This window comes from Puma concolor, chromosome E4, assembly GCF_028749965.1.
Source record: "Puma concolor isolate L17-30 chromosome E4, mPumCon1.1.hap2, whole genome shotgun sequence".
Classification (NCBI taxonomy): Eukaryota; Metazoa; Chordata; class Mammalia; order Carnivora; family Felidae; genus Puma; species Puma concolor.
In genome coordinates this window covers 49,892,359-49,917,859 of record NC_141683.1, presented here as the reverse complement: position 1 = coordinate 49,917,859, position 25,501 = coordinate 49,892,359, and the positions used below count along the sequence as shown (strand labels likewise).

Below are 25,501 nucleotides of genomic sequence, written 5' to 3'. Positions count from 1 at the left end.
CGTGGGAGGGAGCCGCGATCGCGGGGGCGTGCAGTTCCCGCCGCGCCCACTGGGTGGCGCAGGCACCGCACTTTGTCTGGAGCCGGGTGCCGGCCGCGCCCGACCGACCACGGGATCCCCATCTGCGACCCTGGACCCCGGTGCCCAGTCCGGACCGGGCAGGCCTCTGAGGCCTCACCAGGCCTCGGGCTCTGACAAAGGCCTTCCCTTTGGAAGAACCTCCTGGGGGATTCCCATCTCACAGAGCAGGTTTCAAGGCCACGGGCTTGGCCACACACACCTGGAATGGGGGGGGGGGGCAGTGAGAATGTAGGGGGTGGAGGGAGGGAGATGGGGGTGGGGAGCAGTGGCGCCACACACCTTGTCAGGTAAGGCCCGGGTCTGCCGGCCCCTTCCCCCCCCCCCCCCCCTTCCCCCAGGTGTCCTTGCTTGGCATTTTCTCCAGAGTTCCCAGAGTCCTGTGGGAAATGGCCCTCTTCTGTCCTGACCCTTCCTCCACATCTGGGCAATGAACCATTTGCCCGGTTTGAATTTGATTTTCAGCTTGTGACAAGAGAAACCGGTGAAGCTGAGGCACTGGAGCTTCCTGTGAACACCAGCCAGCAAGCAAGTGGACCTGGAACAAGTCAGTACCTGGGGATTTACGGACTCCTCCAGCGTAAACCCCTTGGGGCACTAACCACCTTCTGCTTCTTTGGTACATCCTCCCAACACCTAGGATGCTTCGGTACCCGCAGGGGGCTGGTGAACGCTCTTTGTCTGACAGCGTAATCGGGAGCTGGAGAGCACATCAGGACAACTGGGCCGGGGCTAGTTGTGTCAAATGCAGATACATTCTTAAAGGTTCTAATTCAGGAAGATGAGGATGGGACCCAGGAGTCTGCATGTTTAACAAGCCACCTTTCCCGCAAAGGGATTCTGAGGCACTAGAATGTGACGAAAATATGACCGCACTTGGACAAATATCACCAAAGCTTTTAGGAACCACTGTACCACGAGAAGCTTGGAGTCCGCAGTCCCACCTTCCTTTCTGAGCCTGGCCTCCGGCTTGATGTGGCTTCCCCTCCTCCTCCGCCCCTCAGTTTTCCCAGGCCTCCTTTTGTTTGTTTGTGTTTCTGACCTCCCTGGAATGTTGAACCTGATTTCTTCAGAAGGTAAGCTCTTCATTCGCATCAACCTGGACTCTTAGGAAGCTTCAAAACCCTTGTGCAGCGTGAGATGAACTCCATGATAAATGAAGTTTTCCTTTTGTAGCCAGTCTTCTAGAACCTGCATTCTGCAACCACTTCATTTTCTTTTCTTCTTTTTTAATTTTCTTAGCGTTTATTTATTTTTGAGAGAGAGAGAGCGTGTGCGCAAGCGAGAGAGGGGCAGAGAGAGAGAGGGAGACACAGAATCCAAAGCAGGCTCCAGGGTCTGAGCTGTCAGCACCGAGCCCAACGTGGGACTCGAACCCACAAACTGTGAGATCATGACCTGAGCCAAAGTCGGACGCTTGGGGCGCCTGGGTGGCTCAGTCGGTTAAGCGTCCGACTTCGACTCAGGTCACGATCTCTCGGTCCGTGAGTTCGAGCCCCGCGTCCGGCTCTGTGCTGACAGCTAGGATCCTGGAGCCTGTTTCGGATTCTGTGTGTCCTTCTCTCTCTGACCCTCCCCCATTCATGCTCTGTCTCTCTCTGTCTCAAAAATAAATAAACGTTAAAAAAAAATTATCATTCAAAGTTGGACGCTTACTTGACTGAGCCACCCAGGCACCCCCATTTTCTTAAGTGGAAGAGTTTTGATCTGAGCCTAAACCACCCCCACTCCTCCCCCCCCCCAATTCTCTGAGCTTCCTGACCTGCAGATATCAGGGCTGTCAATCACAATGACTAATTTCTAGACTCTTCGTGGAATTAGGGGGGCAGATTTATGTATGTATGTTTGTATGTATTTGAAATAAATTAGGAAATGCCCACATCTCTTTATCTCCTGGAAGAATGTGACGTAAGTGCACTTCTTTGGGGTTTATTTTTCCTCAGCTCAACCTTCCATCATAAAAATAGAAGGTTGGGCGACAAATAAATCATACTGAAAGTCTTCAGTTGGGCATTTGATATTGTATTGTTAAGAGGCATATTTTATAATTGCTCTGATAATACCAGGGATGATGTTTGTGACAGTGAGTCAACAGCACCTTCCCTGCTGGTGTCTGTCCTCTAATAACCCTGTGAGATGGATACACGGCACCACGAGGGGATCATCACAGAACATTAATAAGGTGGGAGGCTGAGTGCTGGCGCCGGGAGCCTTCAGAGACAGAAAGCAGGAGCTAGGCCAGACAGACCCATTGTGTCTGTGCTTTGAGAGAGACGTGAGAAGTGGAAAATGGTCTCTTACCTTCCCAGCAAATATAGGGCCTGCCTTGCTCAGAATTTCCTCTGACTTTGGGAGACCCTGGCTGCCTGATTACACGGAGTCAGGGCAAGGCCAAAACCGTCCATGAGAGTGCAGGAAAATGAATGTCCTCTCAACACTCAGAGTGCTGATGGGGTCTGTGTGGGGTGAGAGAATTTGGGGGAGGGTCATAACGGAGCTCCCCAAGCATCTGGAACCCTCTAGAAGACTGGGAGGGTCCATTGCAGTCACTTTCCAGGAGTTATACCTTGAAGTTAAATTTGGCAATGTTTTTGCCAATGTCTAATGAGGCTTCGGGAGAGAGTGCATTTCCTTCTTCATTGGCAGGATGCTGAACTTGCTGGAACCATCTCTGCTACGGCCACAGAGACAGTGGTTCAGTTTTATTTGCTACTCACAGAGAGCTTGCTCTGGGACAGCCCAGAGAGGTCTGGGGACCCCCTCTCCCCCCCCACCCCCCCCACCCCGCGGCGGACCACACAAAGGGAAGTACACACCCAGATCTTCCAGGAAGCCGCTGGGTTCCAGGACAGGGACTCTTAAGGATTTATTTTGACCACCCGAGTGCCAGGTGTCCCGTTTCCACTTCTTTAAATTTCCCAGAATCCTTGAGAGGTGTCCGTGTGATTGCCCGCTTACAGATGAGGAACTGGAGGCTGCAGGAGGCCAATGACTTGGCCCCAAGTCACAATCCCCTGCTGAATATGGTGCCACCCACCTGGGCAGCCTGGGTGCCTATGACATTGAGAGCTTCAGTAAGTGCATGTGCAGCGAGGGACAGAAGGCAGGTTCGGGGACCAAGCCCGTTGTGATTCATGGTCCAAATTCTTTCCACCGTAGTTGAAAAGCCACGATGGAGATTTCAGCTTTTTTACTAGAGACCCAAGAAATCTGTGTCCCTACCTCCTCTGCTTTCATTCTGGAGCTGCGTAAGCCAATGATCATGTCATGCCCTAAACTAAAGAATAAACTCCATAGTTATAAACACACATTCCAGAGGACAAGCCCAGCCGGTGGGGAAGCAAGTATCCACAGGACAGCTGCACGGAGCCTTGGGATTTATGTCTCAAGTCACCATCGGGGCTTCCCGGAATGGCATTTTAGAGAAAGAGAGAACCAAAGCATTCCCACTCTGCTTTGTTACTTGTCATAACACCAAGCAGATGACCAAGGGGACAATTCTGGGCCACACTTGAAAGGCCGGGAGGAAAGCACCTGAGTAGTGTTGGCACAATTCAAAGCAGCCTGTCTCGGGCAAGACATTTTGCTTCTGAAACATCTGAAACCATCTTGGCCCTCAAGTGTGGCACAGTTGATCTAAACGTGTTAGAAACCATTGTAGTGCGAGAAGGGAGTGGTGGTCTTTAAGGAGGATGTCTTCATTTTGGACATTTTGGAAATAAGGTGGGCAGAAAGCGGAGGTCTTGCCCAAATGGTTTTCCAGACAAAAACTTTTAAAAAGGTCCCAGAAAAATACATGATGAGACTGACAATAACATAGAAGAAGGCCATCCTAAATTCTAATTAAAACCATAACAGATATTCCTCTACTTTGTTTGAGACCCGGTTTAGGTCCCACCTCCTCCAGGCAGGCTCTTGTAGCAACGCTAGCATCGAAGCTCTCTCCTGTCTTTGACCTCATCTAAAGTTTTTATAATGTGTAGGATATTCCACAGTGTTCAAAACAATCCATTCTTATATTTGCTTAAACTTCGTTCTCCAGCACCCAGTGTGGGGTCAGGGACTACATCTTCTGTGAAAATGATAATTCTAGTAAGCACTGCCTTTAGATCCAGGCAAGAGATCCCTTTCAAGGGATAAGCTCATACCCTCCCTTCTAGAACATTTTCCAGGACCCAGGACCTCTTCCTGGCATCCCAGGTGTATCTTCCCTGGGTGGACCATGTTGCCAGTCCATGGAATGGCCAGGGGCGGCCACTCGCAGAGTCTGCTGGGATGCAGAACTGGGTGTCCACACACCTGTACGAGAGAGGTTCCATGGCCCCAGAGCCTTTCTTCTCCCCTGGGAAGAAAAGAGGGCTGGGCTGCAGACCGGGCACCAGGGACCACCTCCCGGTGCCACCACATTCTAGTATGGAAGTTTCAAAGAGGCCAAGAATTCTACATTTGAACTGGACTTTCCAGCCTCTGTTGCTCTGAGAGAGCAATGAGATCAATGGGCAGCAGTTGCCTGGGGCTTGGCTTGGAGTGGGAGGGGCGGGAGAGGTCTCCCGGCAGGAGGAATGCGGGCTGCCAGTAACTCTTCCTCCAGGTCCCACACATGTTGGAGGCAGCTTGGGTATGTCCCGGCTGGCTCAGTCCCTGAATGCTGTGTTTAACCCTCATCTTGCTATGGCTAAAACCCATCTGGAGCCAAGAAACGAGTCTCCAAAGAAATGAAATGCCTAGCTTAAAAGGAAAACCATGGGGAAGTTCTGAATAAGGAACTTAAGAAAAACAAAGTGGAAATTACAGGCCCCTGTGATGAATTCAAAGATTGTTCCAAGGTGGAGAGTAATGTTAAATGAGGGAGTTTAAGGCAAAGGGGGTGGGGGGGTAGTGGCAGGTAGTAGAGAAAGGCATCTGACACTGAACTGAGAATGTACCAAGGCTCCGTCTCAAACAAATGTGCGTTATGTGTTGTAAGTGTTCTGTATGCTGCCATAGTGATTTAAAATGCACACAACTTCATCCTTTTAGGCACCACCCATTAAAATGTGGGCAGGTACACACAGTTAGCCTGGACTGTCACTCTCTTCTACACACTTAAAAGATTTACTAAGAAAACTCAGAGAACAAACAAGAGTACAAGGGGAATGTTAGGTTTAATTAAGCAATCAGCTCTTTAAAGGACTTCAGCACAATAATTGTTGGTATGTGAATGTGCCATGAATTATAAATGAGTCATCTGTTCTTTGAAGAAGACAGAACAGGATCTCTTCTTGGAAGGACTTGGGGAGCACTCTGAGTTGTTGAAAGGTAGCAAATTGCATTTCGTGCTCATCAGGCAATAATTACAGTGTCCTTTTAAGCCTAACAACAACAGGGAACATCTGTTAGGTGTTTATTACATGTGGGCCCTTGGTTGAGTGCCTTCCAGACGTTTGGCCCTCACCATAGGCCTATGGAGTACCGGATACTAGTATTACAGCCATTTCACAGATGAAGAAGCTGAGGCCCTTGGCACCTTGCCCAAATTACCCAGCTACAGGCGCAATGTGCTCTGTGCCCTTAAAACTTCACTGTCTGGTATTTAAGGTTGTACATTTTCTAATTGTATTATGTTCAGGCCAGCTTCGTCTCCCAGCTGATCCAAATTCGGCGAGCTTCACTAAAATAATATCAAGTATTTTTCTGGCCAATGAACTATTGTCATGTATTATAATAGGAATGAGGGGGAAACTCACTGTCTTACGGAACACCCAGTCCGCACTTGGGAATCGACTGCCCAAAGAGAATGCTTGTTTCCAGATTGTAGTGTAGTATTTATTATGCCTGAACAATGACCGGAACAGTGATGATTTTGTAACAAAACCTCAGGGAAGCTATTAACAAGTTGGCATTTCTAATTTGTGTGGAAATGCTCATTTTATTTATCAGAAAATTATAGCAATGGTGTTCACTTAATTAAGAATTGATACTGTGGAAGGGAATTTTGTGTGTGTGTGAAATTCATAATATTGCAGACGAACATGAACGGGAACGCAAAAGAAAATTGGTTAAATATCTAAATGTCAGCTTATTTTCCTTTGAACTTCTCATTTTACGTGGTTTGAGAGCTGCTTAACAAAGGAATTGTATAAATGCATTGTATCACTTTACAAGATGTGTTTTAGGACAAGTTCATGTAAGTAGGAACTGCACTAGGTTTGTAAATAGCCCCAAAGAAAAAGACTTCCAACTTTTGACAACAACTAAGGAAACTACCCGTGTATCACAAGGCAGGTTAAGATCTAATAGCTTTTTCAATAAAGCGTGGGCACGGCTTTACCTGTGTGATAGGTATTATAAAACCAAAAGAATGAGAGTGGTTTGAATGAGAAGGGATCTGAGAAAGGCAGAGAATTTGAGGAAAGCTGGAAACTTGAAGGAGACAAAGAAAATGGGAAACGGGGCAGAGAAGAACACCCGCCTTTGGTGGCTGACTCCCACACTGTCACCAGGAAACGATGTTCATGTGCTGGGAGCTCTGGTTATCTGCTGGCTCCAAGTGGCACACAGGCGGGTGTGCCACTGCATGGCCCAGCCGCCCCAAGCCACCTCACTTCAAGGTCTGGATTCATTTGTTCACAGTAAGCATTTGTTTTACAGGAATTTTGTACCAGGTGCTGGGCTGGGTCAGGGGACACACCCATGAACAAGGATTGCAGGTCCTTGGCCTCTTGGAGCTGACATTCTGGTCAGAGGGACCAGTCTGCAAACAAGGAGGTACGTAATTGTGAGAGTGGCAGATGGTGATCTGTGCTATGAAGAAAATAAAGCAAGCTAAGGGGAATGGGTGTGACGAAGAGGCAGGGGAGCTATTTAAATAGGTGATTAGGAAGGCATCTCTGAAGTCATGACCTCTTAGTAGGGAAGGAGCCAGCCATGGGAAGCTCCATGGGGAGAGCACTCCAGGTAGATCAAGCGCTAAGGCCCCAGGGCAGGAAGGGGCTGGATGAATTTGAGGACAAGCAAGAAGGTGCCAATACAGCTGAACTGTAGAAGGGGAGTGAGTAGAAGTCACAGAGGCCAGGTCATGGGGCCTTCCAAGCCATGGCCGGATTTATCGGATTCCCTTCCCAGAGGAGCGGGAAGTCATCGGAAGGTCTTAAGCAGGGAAGCGGGAAGACCAATTTACATTTTTCCAATATGACCCTGTCTAGACGGGGTTATAGGAAGAGGAGAGTAAGGAGATGAATGAAGCGGTGACTAGTCGCGGCCTCCACCTTCTTGGCCAAGAGATGAGTCCGACAGTGAGCTCTGTGACCTGCTGGGGGGCTGAAGCCCATCTGTGGACTGCCTTTCTCTGTGAGAGTTGGAGAAGGGCACACTCGCCCCCCTCTCTGTGGAGGTGAGCTACATGCTGCCACCGGGGGGAGCCAGAGAAGGGGGTGGGCAGCATCAGGGCCACACCCCAACTCCCCCGAGGCCTGGGAGGTGGGGCGGGGGAGAGGGGCTGCCAGGTCCCAGCAGCTCTCCCTCCCCTTCTGGGCTTGGACGAGGAGGCTCTAACAGCCACAGAGAGGACGGTAGACTCCGGCCTTGGATCTGAACGTGGGTGGGACCCAAGAGGAGGCAAGCAGAGATGGCATGAGCTTTGGTGCAAGGCTCTCAGGCAGGGAGGACTCCGTGACCCTGGCAGGAGGACAATTGCATGTTTTCTGTCCCAACATCCCAGTTACTCGTTTTCCCAGGCGATGCTGTGGGACCTGTGAGCAGTACAGCAGCTAACCATTCTTTGTAAAAAAAAAAAAAAAAAAAAAAAATCAGAGTGATGTTTAAACAAAGAAACGAGAAAACGAACAAGGACAGTGCCTTAGGGTGTATAACATATGGAGCAAAGCAAAATTAATTTGCAAGGATTTCCTTTAAAATGTAGGGAATGGGGTCACCTGGGTAGCTCATCTGTTAAACCTCAAACTCTTGATTTTGGCTCGGGTCATGATCTCACGGTTTTGTTAGGTTCTTGGGTCTGGGCCCCACTTGGGGCTCTGCACTGACAGCATGGAGCCTGCTTGGAATTCTCTATCCCTCTCTCTCTGCCCCTCCCCCACTCACACATGTGCTTGCTCGCTCTCAAAATAAACATTGAAAAATAAAATAAAACGTAGGGAAAGATCTTGAACACGTCCTACGCATTCTAGTGGAAATTAATAAAGATGAACAAATTTCACACATATTGTCTGTATTGTGTGCGTGGTGTCCTCGTTAGTTTATCGTAGTGGATGCGGCATGTTGGGAGGTTTTCACAGCTGCTCTCCTCCCTCTAGCCCCGGCTCTGGTTTTCCCACAAGGGTTCAAGTTCTCCCACCACGAACTGTCTTGTCTACCACAGAAGTCGCAGCCTCAGCCCCTGCAAGGGGGGGGGGGGGGGGGGGGGGGGCGGGGTGGAGGGGGTAGGTTCAGTCTGGAATGACTGAGGTCAGGGTGGCTCCTGGGCACACAGGGTGAGGACCCTGAAGCAGTCGCGGTGGTGAGACGTGGAAGGAGGTGGGGCACGCTTCACGTGAAGGCAGGGAGGCTCCTCGTCCCTTCCCAGGTGCTGCTGCCCTTCCATGTGGTCTTCGCCTCCGCCAGCCTGGTCTCGTCACAGAGTCCCGGAGTCCTCGCGGGACTAGGATCACCCTTCCGCCAAGCGCGAGAGACGCCCTCCACAAAGGGCCTCTAGAAAGTGCTGCGCGCCCGCGTGTGCGCATGCGCGTTAGCGTTGGTGCGCTCGCACTTCCCGCTCTTACTCAAGCTCCCTCACGTGAGAGGCCGGTCCAGGTGTCGCGCCGGGCCTCAGTTTGGTGTCAGCTACCAGCCATTGCTCAGCCAGTCGCTGAGGCTTGTCCTCCTCACACAGTCCAGTCTGTCATGGTCACTGCCAAGAGTTCTTTCCCAGGCCGGGCAGCGTCTGGGTCCCTCAGGTAAGACCTCAGGTGGGCCATTCTCACCGGCTCACCTGGCACGTCTAGACACACCCACCCCCCAGCCGGTCTCCCAGCCGAGCACCTAAAGCCGGGGTGAGATGGGCAGCCAAGGACAGGTTGGCTTAGCCTGCAGCAGAATCTCCTGGAGAGCTTGTTAAAAACTACTTGTTCCTGGCCCCACCCCGCGGCGCCTCATTCACTAGGGCGGGGCCTGAGAATCTGCATTTCAAACTCCGGCACTAGCCCCGCCCCCGTGATTCTGACACGGCGACTGTCTGTCCCTAGACTGGATTAGGGCGAAGCAAAGCTGGAGGTCACGAGATTGGTGTGAGCTGCTCTGTGCGCGACGGATGGCAGAGGCCTGTAGGCACCAGGCCGCACCAGAGAGAGGAAGGGGAGGAGATGGACCCCAGGAAGAGGGGGGAGCGGGTTTGAGAAGATGGCCTCCTGCTGGATGGGGGAGGAAAGGAGGCCGGGGGCAGCCGCACTGCAGGCCCGGTGCTTTCCCAGGAGGGTGTGGGCTCTCACACCTGCAGTGGAGGCCCGCTCCGTCTCCTGCTGCGGGCTCTGGCCGGTTCTGCCCCCTGCCAGCAGCTCCCCGCTGGGGGACCAGCCAGGGCCCCTCCCTGGGAACACTCGAGTTACAGCCGCGCCTTGGCCGCAGACGCGGCCTCTCCATGGCCCCTGCCTGATAAAGTTACCACATTCGAAGTGTGACAGATTTTTGGAAGAAGCCAGAGTAGAAACCGTGGCTGACCCCAGGCCCTGGTCTCACTCAGTGGTGACAACAGCACCTGATGTTTCCACAACCCTCCTGTTTGGGGGGATTTAAAAATGCCTCAACCCCACATGGGCTTCATGACCCCAGATTTTTTTTCAAATGACATAGCCAACAGATGGACACACAAAAGTGTAAAAGTTACTTTTCTTTTTCATCTGTTCGTTATGAAGTCGGAGGAACATTAGTCCGTTCTACAGATAGGGATCATTTCTGGATCTAAATGCCTTCCTAATTTTGGAGATTCTACCTTAATGCCGCTCTTTGCTTACAGAGTTGTCCTTTTAGACGATCCCCGTGGGTGATAACCAGGGGCCTTAGAGAACCATTTTGCCCCAGAAGCTCACCTGAGAAATTTACCTTCTGCTGGCTTTGTGTTCATGCAGAGCACCTGGTTTAGGGCTCCACCCACAATGGTAACCTCCGAAGGGCTGCCGACCCTCACTGTGGGTCTAGGCTCCAAGGGAAGAGGTGCTGAGCCTTCGGCCCAAAGACTTCATGGAGATTATGAGATCCTTCCACAGATGAGGTAGGAAATGGGGATTTGGGTCAAAGTGGTTATCTGAACTCCCTAGAAAAAAGTATCTGGGGCAAAGTTTGTGTGCTAAGGCTTAATTGGCACGTGCAGTAGTTATGAAAGCAGCCAGACTGAGAAGAAAAGGCAGGCAGGCAGGAAAGCACATGTAAGGGGGTGTATTACCAACCTAGCCGCAGCGTCACCGAGAAAGGCAGCCTTTTGCTTGATTACACAGCATGTCTTCCAGATGGGCCAAGTGGATGCTTCACACTTCAGAGTGTGAGAGAAGGAAAGGGAATTTATGTGCTGGCTCTTTCCTGTCCTCTTGTCGATGTTCTCTCCAGGGTGCGTTCGTTCTTTCCCCAGTTTGGAGCTGTGTTACCTAGCCTTTCCAGTAGTCCCTGGCAAAGCCAGATCTCATGTCCCACATTTCACTTATTCAGACTTGGCCTCGTGTTAGGCATGATAAAACACTTACAGAAGCCCAGTGTTCACTCAGGAGTATGAGGAACAGCAGCTGAGGCCAGGGGACGGGGGTGGCCAGCAGTCCTGGGAGATACATGCCCGAAGCTGGGCTCGGTGACAAACAAGGAGTCAGGGATTTTTGAAAGGATGTTATTCTTTTGTCTTGCCACTGAAATTGTGGCCCCATTGGACCTCCAAATGCCATTTGCAACTTATTCCTTCCTCTAGACTCACATCTGTCTTTAGTAACATATGGCAGTGAGAAGCAAAGTCCTGGAGAAGTAGCGGGGGAAGAAATTCACATACCCTCACTTCGCAAACCACCGCGTCCCATTTCTGCGCCATGCTCTAATACTTACTGTGTGACCTCATGGAAGTCACTTAACCTCTGAGACGATATGACAATTTCATGGGAGTCAACGTAATGCATACAATATAGGGTCCTTTTGGGAAATCAATGAAACAAACGAATGTATAAGCTCTTTCAAAACTCTGGTGTGATCTGGTGATGGGCTGTTATTCTTACTTCCCTTCTTCCTGCAGCACCACACCATCCCTCTTGAGACACTTGTGGCTTCTTTCTGGGACTCCTGACCTTGGGCCTGGCTATGTGTCTAGCAGGTCTCCCTCCATTCTGACCGCCAACTGTTGTGCCCCTTCAAGCTCATCTGTCCCTTGAAACCACCTCTCCTGGACATTGTTTTAGGGAGAGTCTTGACATTCATATCAGGGATCTGTTAGCTATAATGCTTTGCTAGGGCGAGGATTTCGCAATTTCACAATAAAAGGAGCTTTCTTTTGAAACAATGAGTAAGCTTTCCACGAGTACCAACATGTCGGGAACCATAAGAGCTTGCATGAGAAAAGCTGGCGTTCCTGTGTCCTAGAGCCTTTGCATCAGGCTGAAAAGAAGCAAGGTCAGCGTGTTCATTTCATGGCTAAGCCTTTTGTCTCCCTTAATGTCCTTTCCTATGTATCGTCTCCTTTTAGCTCCCAGTAACCCCTACAAAGAAGAAAGGGCATCTCCATCTTCCAGTGGAGGAAGCAGAAGTTCAGAAAAACTGACTGATTTGCCCAAGGCCCAGAACAGCCAGTCTGAGGCCAGGCAAAACAAGAAACTGTGTCTTCTGGTTCCAAGCATTTTCTATTAAACACTGCTGTTATTTGTTTTGGCTTGTTCTTACTCCCTTTATTCTTGGTTTTCACAGCGACTTCCTTCTGCAGGGAAAGTGTCCTGGCTCCTACCAGGTGCTTGTATTCTGGGTAACACAATTTCTTTAATTCACCAAGAAAGTCAGTCATAGAACCATCAGCTGTGAGGGGTCAACCCGAGACCACAAGGCCAGCCTCCTGCCCTTAGCTCGGTGGAGGCCTAAACCACGTTTCCTGGCTGGTTGAGGGACCCTTGGGATGCCATGACCTGCCCCACAGTTGAGAACAGAAGAAAGGTCTCAGTATCTGTCAACTCAGCCTCATGTTTTGGGGCTCCCCTTGGGATGGGGGTACCTATGCCCCACTCTCACCCCTGAGACATCATGGCCAGGCTGGGTAACTACAGGTCTTTTATTGTGCTGACTGTTGTTCTGCTGGTTTCTGGTTGAGGGGACTGTGCAAAGCAGTGGTATTTTGAGAGGAGGTCTGGGGGGTGGAGTGGAGTGAGTAGGGGGCGATGGCAGGGGAGGCGGGAAAGGAGATTGAGAGAGGACGTTGGGAGAAAGCAGAGATGCCAATGGCAATGGAATGTGGCTCTGTGTTCTCCGTTTACTCCTTTTGTTTCCTTGTGAAATGTTCTGTCGGACTTATGTTATAAACTGGTGCTTCAGGAGTTGGGTGTGTGTGTGTGTGTGTGTGTGTGTGTGTGTGTGAGAGAGAGAAGTGGGATGGCACTAGCTGGGCATGAGATTAAAGCAGGGGCAGCCTAAATGCTCCTAGTCACATGCAGGTCACAAAATGCTGGCCTACGTCATCAGGGCATCAGTCTCTGAATCTAAAGGTAGATGTTTATCAAGAATTCCTCCTTTATATCAATTCCAAATCGTTCCTCTTTTAACTCAAATTTAAGTCCATTTCTTTTGGTTTGGCTCAAGTCAAATCCTTGCCAGCAGACCAAACTTTGACGCACAAAATCCAGAACCGCAGAGTAGCTGAGGAAGGAAGATGTGGCTGGAGTCCAGCTGTGGAAAATGCAGGAGACTGTTACAGAGGCTGGGGCTGTTGCCCAGCTATTACTGCTCTGTAGGAAAACTAGTGAATGATTCCCACTCGGTGAATATAGGGGAAGCCAGAAACACCTGGCTTTTCCAGTGGTAGAAGTTCGGATGTTGAGTGACACCAATCTGAAGGAGTCAACAACACTGACCACAGTATGGAACAATGGCATTCATCATTATTTCAAACGTATCCAGAATTTGTCAGTCACCATTTTATCTCCTCTGCCCCATTCTGCCTCACGTGCCAGTCCCTCTTCTGTCTCTATGGGTGATGGCCAGACCTAAGCCCATACCTACTTGCTCAGCATGAAAGCCTTCCTCACTTGTAAACACAGTCCCTTCTTGTTAAGCTAAGGGTGTTGTGTGCAGAAACACACCAAGTGCTTGCCTTGGTCCTTTCAGCTGTTACAACAAAATACCACGGACTGGGTGGCTTGTAAACAACAGAAGATAATTTCTTATAGTTCTAGAGGCTGAAAGTCTGAGGTCAGGGTGCCAGCGTGCTCGGATGAAGACCTCTTCCAGGTCACACACTTCTCATTGTATCCTCACATGGTGGAAGGGGCTAGGGAGCTCTGTGGGCTCCTTTTATTATGAGGGACACTATCCCGTGTCTTGAGGGCCCAGCCCTCATGACCTAATCCCTTCCCAAAGACCCCGCCTCCTAAAACCATCGCGGTGGGCCTTAGGATTTAGCATATGAATATGGGGAGGGGCACAGACCAAAGCAGTGCTATAGTTTGCAAACTTAGTGTCTACCTCCATACAGGGCCCCCACCTCTAAAGGTGACTAGGTTTTTGCTGTATGTGTTATTTAAAATGAAGATGCAAATATTTATCCATATACACAAATGTGTAGGTTGTACATTTACAGATCAAAGGCAGGGAAGGTAACTAGGTCTTAAATGACAATAACCTATCTGTTTTTGAGGACCATTGTTTTTTTGTGTTTTTTTTTTTTTTTTTTTTTTTTTTTTATCAGCTACCATTTAGATTTCAAGGCACATTTTCTCATTTCACTTGACACATGAGAAAATTGTTGCCAGCTAGTTGAGCGGTAAGGTGAACTTGACTGTGATAATGGGACACAGCTCAGCAAAGACAGCAAGATCAGCTGACCAGTGTTCTGTTCTCCTGTGCATGCTATATCTACTGACGTGGTTCAGGATCACCTCTTTGTTCTCCAAAGGACTATCAGATTAGCACCAGCATGGTCCAAGAATGTCTTTTGTACAATTAACCGGTAAGATTCAAAGAGGTTGATTAATATTTAAAATTAATCCCAGAAAGCTAACTTTGCATGGAGCTGTCAGCCTAAATTCCTTTCTCAGATGGGTCTAGAGATTCTTGGGCAGCTAGGGAAAATATCTTGCACAGAACATAATCTGTTGAAATCTCTATTCCTGCTATGCCTACTGTATCAGTCAGATCAGCTAGAGATGCTACAGTAAAAAACAGACCCCCAATCTTAGGATTTATGCAACTGAAGTTTATAGCTCACTATAGGTTTGGGCACTTATCCAGGGCAACTGTCCTCACATGTTGACTCAACATTCCATCCAGATTTCTTGCTCTTGCTTGTCAATACACACTTCCCTGATTGCCACGACAGGGAAAGAGCAAGGATGAGCAAGTCAATGCTTCCAGCTGGAAGTGACATGTGTCACATTTCATCTGCATAAACAAGTCCCATGGCCACACCGAACTCTAGGCAGACAGGTGTATCTCTTACTGGTTTCTGTAAAACAAACCACCCAGACTTACGTTTTTAACAACACAGCTTATTATTTCTCGTGTTTCTGTAAGTAGGCTGGGCAACTCTTTTGCTGGTTTTACCCGGGTTTGCTCATACAGCTGTTTTTGGCTGGAGGATCAGATGGGCTGAATTAATGTCCTAGATTCACGTGTCTGGCAGTTGGTGCTGGCTGTTGGCTGGGGTGCCTCGGTTCTTCGCCACATGGTTTCCCATCCTCCAGGAGGCTTAACTGACTTCCTTACACGATAGTCTCAGGACGGTGTTCCAAGATGACAAAGGCAAGAGCTACAAGGTCTCTTAAACCTGAGCTCCAGAACCCACACAATACTTCTGCCACATCCTGTTGGTCAAGGTCAGTTACAAGGTCAGCCCAGATTCAAAGAATGGGGAAATAGTCTCTTGATGGAAAGAGTTGTAGTTATCGTAGCCATGTGTTTTGATCTATTTCAGCAGGGAACGTGTACAGTCTCTTCTTGTTATTTGTGGTAGTTAGGTACTATAAAGTCATTGAGAACACTGAATTAGAGAATATTGAGCCATTGCTTCTAGGAGGGAATACAGGGTTAGGTTCCTGTGAGCCTCTGGATACAGCATTTTCATCAAGTGGTCAATACATGACCTTGTTTTATGTGAGCATCTATTTATTAACACCTTATTTAGTATATATTGTTGAGTCATGGCTAACAGCTCTGTAACTCATGCCTAAATGAAGCTTATTTAATATGTATTTTCTCCATAAGACACATCACAGCCTTCTTGTGCTTAGGAACACTAGAAAACATTTCAACATTACACTTGGGGGCCATTTAAATATGAAATCACCGGGGCGCGTGGGTGGCCCAGTCGGTTAAGCGGCCGACTTCAGCTCAGGTCATGATCTCGCGGTCCATGAGTTCAAGCCCCGCGTCGGGCTCTGTGCTGACCACTCAGAGCCTGGAGCCTGTTTCGGATTGTGTGTCTCCCTCTCTCTGACCCTCCCCCATTCATGCTCTGTCTCTGTCTGTCTCAAAAATAAATAAACGTTAAAAAAAATAAAAAATAAATATGAAATCACCAACAAAAAGTACAAAAATGTGAAAAAAAAATGCCATGAACTACCCCCCAAAAGGACATGTCTGTAGTATAAGAGCTGAAACAAGAAGGCAAAACAACACCTTTGTTTTACCTCAGCAGGGAGTGTGTGTGTGTGTGGGGGGGGGGGGAGGTGGGTACAAATCAGATTTGTCCCCACTCTGCACATGTCCACGAATGACCATGAAGGCAGGGTGAGCATTGATTTGGAGGTTACAAATAAATTGTAGCAAGTAGGCACATTTTCAAGTGTAGAACCCACAAATAATGAGCATTGACTGTGTATAGAAGAGGGAAACCAGATTGCTGAACAGTAGTAAATTCTGTCACACTCATCATGGGAAAACAGGAAAGAGATGAACATTTATGGAGTACTTACTATGCGCTGGCATTATGCATTTATTATAGTATATAATATACTTTAATAGCGTCTCTTTTTATATGTTGCTGGATTCAGTTTGCTGGTGTTTTGTTGAGAGCTTTTTCTTGTGATGTCTTGGTCTAGTTTTGGTATCAAAATCCTCTTAGATTAAGTTAGGAAGTATTCCCTCTTGTGTTTTTGGAAGAGTTGATGAAAGAATTAACACAATCCTTCATAAACTTTTAGTAGAATTCACCAGTGAAGCCATCCAGTACAGGGCTTGTGGGGAAAATTTTTATTACTAATTCAGTTTCTTGGCTCAGGTCTAGTCAGATTTTCTTTTCTTTTTTTGAGAGAGACAGCATGCACACACAGCCGGGGCAGAGGGAGAGAGAATCTTAAGCAGGTTCCACGCTAGGTGAGGAGCCTCATGCAGGGCTCTATCTCGCAACTGTGAGATCATGACTTGAGCTGAAATAAAGAGTTGGATGCTTAACAGCCTGAATCATCCAGGTGCTCCGGATTTTCTATTTCATCTTGAGTCAGTATTGGTGGTTGTGTCTTTCTAGGAATTTGTCCGTTTCATCTGGGTGATCGAATTTGTGGATATAACCATTGTTCATAATATTCTGTTATAATCCTTTTTATTCCTGTGAGGTCAGTGTGATCCCTTCGTCTTCCCTGATTTTAATAATTTGAGTGTTCTCTCTTTTCTCTTGGTCAATGTAACTGAAAGTTTGTCAATTCTTTTTCTTTTTTCAAAGACCCAACTTTTAGTTTTCTTCATTTCTATTTTTCCTCTTTATTCCATTTATTTTCACACTAATATTTATTGCTTGCTTTCTTCTGCTTGCTTTGGATTTTGTTCTTCCTTTCTAATTTCTTTTTTTTTTTTTAATGTTTGTTTAATTTTGAGAGAAAGAGACAAAGTGCAGGCAGTGGAGAGGGGGGGTGCAGAGAGAGAGGGAGACACAGAATCCAAAGCAGGCTAAAGGCTCTGAGCTATCAGTACAGAGCCTGACGCGGGGCTGGAAACCATAAACCATGAGATCATGACCTGAGCCGAAGTCGAATGAACACTCAACCGACTGAGCCACCCAGGCACCTCTTTCTTTTCTAATTTCTTAAGGTGCAAATTGATTTGAGACCTTTCTTCTTTTTTAATATAGGCATTCACAGCTTCTAAGCAGTTTCTGCTGCATCCCATAAGATTTGATATATTGTGTTTTATTTTCATTTATATCAAACCTTTTATTCTAATGTCCCTTGTTATTTTTTTGACCCATTGGTTATTTAGGAATGTATTTAATTTCTGTATATTTGTAAATTTCCCAAATTACCTTCTGTTCTTGGTTTCTAATTTCATTCTCTTGTGGTTGAAGAATGTACTTCCTATGATTTTAATCATTTAAAAATTGAGACTTGTTTTACAGTGAAACATGTGGTCTTTCCTGGAGAAAGATCCATGTGCACTTGAAGAATATGTATTCAGTTGTTACTGGGTGAAGTATTCGATAGATATATTCTGTCTCGTTGGGTTATGGTGTTATTCAAGTCTTTGGTTTCCTTGTTGACTTTCTGCCTGGTTTTTATATTCATTATTGAAAGCGAGATATTGAAGTCTTCAGCTGTTTTTGAATTATCTATTTCAATTCTGTCAATTTGCTTAGATTTTGAGACAGTTTATAAGTGCATAGATGTTTGTGATTGTTTTATCTTTTTTGAGATTGACCCTTTTATCATAGAATTTCTTTTTCTCAAGCAACAATTTTGCCATTTACTGGTATGATACAGTAAAATTAATTAGTATAGTATTTTGTCTGATATTAATATAGTTACCCCAGCTCCCTTCTGTTTAGATGGTATGTTGCTTTCCATTGTTTTACTTCCAACCCAGCTATGCCTTTGGATCTACAGTGTATCCCTTACAGAAAGCACACATTTGTATCAGGTTCATTATTTTCATCCATGCTGCCAATATCTGCCTGTTAACTGGAGTGTTGAAGTGCTGGTCTTACTGAGGATCCTTTCTATGTGATGAGTTGATTCTTTCCTGTTATTTTCAAGATTTTCGCTTTGCCTTTGGCTTTTCATAATTTGATTAGTTTAGTTTAGCTTTTATGTCTCTGAAAATCATAGGTGAAACTCAAGCTGTTCCCCAAAATTGGCATAAAGTAACCACTTTTAAGCAATCCCGTCACTAGGAAAACTCTAGTGCTATAGCCAATCATTATAAAAACTTAACAGCCTCTGTATTTTCACTGTATAAGCTGTTCTAAACTAATAATCCTCTGAGCCTCATTCCATTGGTTTGAAAGCTCCCAGTTTCCAAACTGTTTTTTTGTGCACAAACTAATTAAACTAATTAAACTCTCCCTAATTTAACTCTATTTTAATGATCTGGTGATATGATTTAATTTTCTTATTTCTGGTTTTTTGACAGTATCTAATACATAAATAGTAGATTTATTGTGAGGATTATATAGGCAAATATACATAAACCCCAATAACTGGGTCTCACTTAATGCTACGGTAATTTTTTCTCTTTTTGGAAACTCATGCTCAAAGGGTGGTAATGCTACTCCCATTTGTGTCAAATTATTATTTTTTTATTGATGTATAATTGACACATAACATTATATTAGTTTCGGGTATAAACATAATGGTTTGATATTTGTATACATTGTGAAATGATCCCCACAATAAGTCTAATTAATATCTGTCACCATACATAGTTACAAAAAATTTTTTTCTTGTAATGAGGATGTTAAAAATGTACACTTAGCAACTTTCAAATATGCAATACAGTTTTATTAACTATTGTCACCCTGGTTCACGTGATATCACCATGACTTATTTAGTTTATAACTGGAAGTTTGTACCTTGTGGCTGCCTTCAGTCATTCATTGTACCAGCCCTATACCCCGCCCACCCCCCAACCTCCAGTCTGTCCTCTGTACCTCTGAGCTGGTTTTCCTTTTGTTTGGTGGGTTTTTTAGATTCCACATAAAAGTGAGATCATCCAGCATTTGTTTTTCTCTGTCTGATTTACTTAGCATAATGCCCTTGAGGTCCATCCATGTTGTTGCAAATGGCACAGTTTCATTCTTTTATGGCTGATTAGTATTACGTGTGTGTGTGTGTGTGTGTGTGTGTGTGTGTGTGTGTGTGTTACATCTTCTTTATCCATTGATCCACTGATGGAGCTTCAATTGTTTCCATGGCTTAGCTATTGTAAATAATGTTACAGGGCACCTGGGTGGCTCAGTTGGTTAAGCATCTGACTTCGGCTCAGGTCATGATCTTGTGGTTTGTGGAATGAGCCCTGCGTCAGGCTCTGTGCTGACAGCTTGGAGCCTGGAGCCTGCTTCAGATTCTGTGTCTCCCTCTCTCTCTGCTCCTCCCCCACTCATGCTCTGTCTCACTCTGTCTCTCAAAAATAAACATAAAAAAAATTAATGCTGCAATGAACACAGTGGTGCACATATCTTTTCAAATTAGTGTTTCTGTTTTCTTCACAGAAACTGGAATTGCTGGATCATATGACAGTTCTATTTTTAACTTTTTGAGGAACCTCCACACCGTTTTCCATGGCGGCTGCACCACTTTACATTCCTATCAGCAGTGCACGAGGGTTCCTTTTCTCCACATCTTGGCCAACGATGGTTATTCCTTTGACAGTTTGATTTTGATATGGTTGAGGTACTTGAGGTTCGTTGAGCTTCTTGATGTGTAGGTTAATGTTTTTCATCCTGTCTGGGAAGTTTTCAGCCATTATTTCTTCAGATAGTCTTTTGCCCTTTCTTTTTCTTCTGGAACCCCAATTACACGTATGTTGGTACACACATGTTCACACAATGCTACATACGCGTATGACCCTGTGGATTCCAAGGAATGTGTTGGAGTTTTTCAAAGCCCTATAAACGTTTCATTCTACAGATTTGCCTTTGAAACTTTTTGGTTAGCCTACTGTTTACCCCAGCCGTTATCCATCACCTCAGGCATAAAGTGACGTAGTTGCCTCTAGTTGTTGTTGACAAACCTACCAGGGTAAAAGGTTTTTCACACTGAGTGAGCTCCAAGATAGGCCAAATCAAGAGAGTTTTGTCAGTGGGGCCTGTCAGGAAATTAGCAGACAGATGAAATAATAACAGTTCTCTGGGGGTGAGGTTTTGAAGGTGTTCTAATCCTGTTTTGTCCCCTCCCGTGGTTGGCAGGTTTGTAGTTTTCACTACAATTGGAGACTCTTTTTTTTTTTTTTTTAATTTTTTTTTTCAACGTTTATTTATTTTTGGGACAGAGAGAGACAGAGCATGAATGGGGGAGGGGCAGAGAGAGAGGGAGACACAGAATCGGAAACAGGCTCCAGGCTCTGAGCCATCAGCCCTGAGCCCGACGCGGGGCTCGAACTCACGGACCGCGAGATCGTGACCTGGCTGAAGTCGGACGCTCAACCGACTGCGCCACCCAGGCGCCCCTACAATTGGAGACTCTTGGTTTTCAAGGCCACCACAGAACTGGAGGGAGTGTACATTAAAATGACACACAGTTGGGGCTCCTGGGTGGCTTGCTTTCTGAAGTGGGATTAGGGAACCAGTAAGGCACAGGCTGTGAATTGTTATTAAGAAATCAAGGGGCACATGGGTGGCTCAGTCGGTTAAGCATCCAACTCTTGCTTTTGGCAAAGGTCATGATCTCATGGTTTGTGGGATCAAGCCCCCCATCAGGCTCAGCATTGACAGCACAGAGCCTGCTTGGGATTCTCTCTCTCTCTGCCCCTCCCCCACTCATTCTCTCTCTCTCTCTCTCTCTCTCTCTCTCTCTCTCAAAATAAATAAACTTAAAAAAAAAAAAAAAGGAAATCAGTATTGGGGCACCTGGGTAGCTCAGTTAGTTGAAAGGCTGATCTTGATTTTGGCTCCGGTCATGATCCCAGAGTTGTGGGATCCAGCCCCACCCTGGACTCCATGCTGAGCATGGAGCCTGCTTAAGGTTCTTTCTCGCAGGAGCTCCTGGATTCAGTAGGTTGGGTGGCCGATTTCAGCTCAGGTCATTATCTCACGGTTCATGAGCTTGAGCCCCGCGTCGGGCTCTGTGCTGACGTTCAGAGCCTGGAGCCTGCTTCACATTCTGTGTCTCCCTTTCTCTCTGTTTCTCTCTCTCTCTCTCTCTCTCTCTCTCTCTCTCTCTCTCAAAAATAAATAAACATTAAAAGATTCTCTTTCTCTGCCCCTCCCCACCCCTCTCTCCCCCGGTGCTCTCTCTCTCTCTAAAATAAAAAAAAGAGGGGCGCCTGGGTGGCGCAGTCGGTTAAGCGTCGGACTTCAGCCAGGTCATGATCTCGCGGTCCGTGAGTTTGAGCCCCGCGTCAGGCTCTGGGCTGATGGCTCAGAGCCTGGAGCCTGTTTCCGATTCTGTGTCTCCCTCTCTCTCTGCCCCTCCCCCGTTCATGCTCTGTCTCTCTCTGTCCCAAAAATAAATAAACGTTGAAAAAAAAATTTAAAATAAAAAAAAGAAATCAGTATTGAGAGTTACAATTTTGAACAGTACATTTTGTTTGCCACCAATCTCCTGGACTCCCAGCTCCCCTCCAACTAGTCGGGAGATGGTATTAGTCCTTTCCATTCACATCCACTCTGGATGGGGCAAGGCCCAGAGTAAGCCCAGGTCATAAGCTTCCATTGCACCCACTCAGGGTCTAAGAGAACAGATCCCAGTGCCTGCCTTGACTCACCCATTTCTTTTCTTTCTTTGTCAACTCTTTTTTTCTTTGCCTTGGATTACCTAAAGCTGAGTTCATTGAGATCTCAATAAGGTCATATTGTAATTGCAAATTCACAACAGGTTTTCAGTTCAACCGGATGAATTTTCATGGTGCTCACAGAGGATGCACTCACCGAGGGCATCTCAATGGAATTGCAGTTTGATAACTAAACAGAAGCACAATGGAAGATTGTGGTGATTAATACAGCCCCATTCACAGCCACCCAAAGATAATCCACTGTTCCCTGTGATTTGAATCCATCAGAAGGAAAGGCGGGGAAAGAAAGGATTTGGTTCCAGCAATTGGAATAATTCTAGGTTTATCTCATGGTGTGTGTTTGGGTTACTGAGGTTAAAAAACTCCTGGTTGGACCTTGAACCCCATGGGAAGCTGCTGCCTGTCCTCTCCTTTGCCTTTGGAGGCTTCCCCACTAGAACACAGCAGATCGCTATTGCTAAGCACGCCCTCCCCACCCTTCGCTGACACTCCAAAAATAACCTCTGCTGAGACCTTCCTTTCACACACATGCATGTGCAGAGTCAGGGTACGCGCGCACGCACACACACACACACACACACACACACTCACAGGAATAGCTCTAGCCTCTGCCTTTGTCCTCTACTTTGAACTTTTTCTCAGGCTTCCCCACTGGTCTTCCTTTAGCTGTATACCTGAATTCTTTCTCTCTATAACATGGTTAACAGATGTCTATCACTAGACCATCAGGTTTCATTAAATTTTCAAAATTTAATTAAACACTTTTTGGAGATAGTTATAGATTCACATGCAGTGGTAAGAAATAATACAGGGAGATACCATGTGTTCTTCACCAGGTTTCTCCCAGTGATATAACATTTTGCAAAACTATGGCACAAATGGCAGCCAGGATATTGACACTGGCATAATCCCCGGATCGTACCCAGAGGTCCCCTGTCTCACATGTATGCATTTGTGTGTGCACGTTTAGTTCTATTTTATCACGAGTGGCGGTTTGCCTATCAATCACCATCTCTCATGTTAGTTTTGTATAACCCCACCCATCTCCCTCTCCCCACTCCCTCCTCAGCTCCCCAACCTAACCACTGATTTGTTCTCCATCACTATAATTTTGTCGTTTTCAGGAGTGTTTTATAAATGAACTCATAAGGGGAGACTGGGTGACTCAGTGGGTTAAGCATCCAACTTAGGCTCAGGTCTTGGTCTCCTGGCTTGTGGGTTCGAGCCCATGTCGGGCTCTAGGCTGACTGCTCAGACTGGAGACTGTTTTGGATTCTGTGTCTCCCTCTTTCTTTGACCCCTCCCCCATGCTTTCTCGCAAGCGCGCTCTCTCTCTCTCTCTCTCTCTCTCTCTCTCTCACTCACTCTCTCAAAAATAAACATTAAAAAATGATCTCATAACATATGTAACCTTTTGGGAATAGCTTTTTTCACTCAGCCTAATTCCCCTCTGATCCACCCAAGGTTTTCTGTATATCAGTGGTATCTACCTGAGTAGCATTCCCAGGTATAGATGGATATTTGATTGAACTGTTTACCCAGCGAGTATCTGGGATATTCAGGATATCTGGGTTTCCAGTTTGGGACTAATTGGAATAAAGCTGCCATGAACATTCATATACAGGCTTTTGTGTGAACATAAAACCTATGTTTTCATTTCTCTGGGATAAGTGCCCAAGAGTACAGTTGCTGGGTCATGTGGTAATTGCATGTTTAGATTTATAAGAAACTACCAAATGTTCTCCAGAGTGATTGTATCTACCAGCAATGTGTGAGTGATCTAGTTTCTCTGCATCCTTGCCAGCAATTGGTATTATCACATTTTAAAAAAACTTTAGCCATTCAGTAGGTATACAGTGAAATCTCATTCACTCATGAAAAATCTAATTTTAAAAATCTATTTAATATTTTAACTTTTATTGATTACTTGCACAGCTTTCATAGATTTTTATTTTTTAGGAGCTTATTTACAACTGAACAATTGTGTGAAGCACTGAAAAATTTCAAATAGTATCTCACATAATTTCATTTCACTCATTTGGTCACACATTTTTCAATATGCTAAAAATTCTATCAGTGCCGGCTTTTCAGCCATGACTTGATGTACAATATTGAAACCCTTTCAACAATTGTCAACTCAAAAGTTAACATGACATATACTGACTGTATGAATAACGTAGTCAAATGACTATTCCGGCCTTTGTGGGCCTATTATAAAGGGAATTGCTTTGTCCACATACCAATTATGTTTCTGTACATATAAAATAGTTTTCTTTTTTTAAAGGTATATATTTACTTATTTATGAGACAGAGCAAGGGTGAGCGGGGGAGGGGCAGAGGGTGAGCGAGAATCCCAAGCAGGCTCCAAGCTGTTAGCACAGAGTCCAACGCGGGGCTCAGTCTCACAAACCTTGAGATCATGACCTGAGCCGAAGGCAAGAGTCAGCCGCTTAACCGACTGAGCCATCCAGGTGCCCCATAAAATATTTTTCTAATTAAAAACTTCAACTATGAAAAAATAGACACCTGGCTATTTCTCTTCCAGCCCTTCCGAAATGAGGATTCACTTAAGCTGCCTGCCTGATTCCATACTCCGTGCAGGCCATGTCCTACCCCAGCTTTCAAGCCGTGGTACCTGTACCTCAGAGAGAAAAAAGAGGTAAGGGGGGGAAGGCCCAGTGTTTCAGGCTCCTATTTGTCTGGGAGGGGAATCTGACATTTTTAGCAGAAGACTAAAACGTTTACTTTGAAAAAAGTGGAGACCCAGTTGCCTAGATACTGTCAGGAATACAGATCATTGAATCTGTGGGTGGCCTTAGTTGCTTTGTCCCTATCTGAGTGTCCAACGTGTTTAGGGGAAAATGAGATCGCTCTAACAAACAACCCATACCTGCTTGGGCTTTCTCTGTGGCCCTCTGGGTGTGTAGGTGTGTGCATCACATACCGCCACATATGCAGGTAATGAATAGCTTAGTATAAAAACTCTGCAACAAATATCAATTCTGTAAATTACCAGGGAGTCCTAATTGGGTTTGCTAGCAAAGCAACTTCTCTAAAGACTATAAATAGTAGGCACGTGCCTCCGTAAGCAGTGCAGCTATTTCTTTTTTAATAAGGGATTCTCATGTTACAAGGACATCACAGATTACTGAATAATTTATTTAATGGTACATGGTATGAGCTTCAGTCTTTGCCAGTGAGCTCATGGCCAAATGTCTAAAGAAGATAAGGTGAGCAAAAGCTAGAGCTCAGGCTTGGGTGAGCTGCTTATTTTTTTTATTAGATATGTATGGCTATTATAGCCCTGTACACATATTTTACTTGATATGATCTCAGCTTCAAAGGTTGTAAATAGAATAGAGGCACCACTTTATTACTGACATTTAGCTAACTCATAACAATGCACTCAACACACAGCACTGAGAAATAAAGAAGAGAATGATGACCTCGTCTACACTTGGTGATTTTAACAAAGGGCTGTGACGTGTAGGGGAGTGTTTGTTCTCTATGAAAATGTAGGGAACCAAGAGAGGGCAAAATTCAATAAGAGGATGTTAGATTTGGAAAATGG

The 25,501-nt window shown here is 46.1% G+C and overlaps 1 long non-coding RNA gene across 2 annotated transcripts in view; it reads left to right on the top strand.

Moving 5' to 3' along the window:
- The first annotated feature begins 297 nt into the window (after positions 1–297).
- Positions 298–25,501, top strand: part of LOC147572657 (uncharacterized) — a 64,070-nt gene continuing 38,866 nt past the window's right edge. The window contains exons 1-3 of one of the 2 annotated variants that reach the window (XR_015246432.1): positions 298–625; positions 6,709–6,825; positions 24,476–24,589. This is a non-coding gene — a long non-coding RNA (uncharacterized LOC147572657). Of the gene's footprint in view, positions 626–6,708; positions 6,826–8,528; positions 9,009–24,475; positions 24,590–25,501 lie in introns of those variants that run through there. The other variant, XR_015246433.1, reaches the window with a different exon arrangement.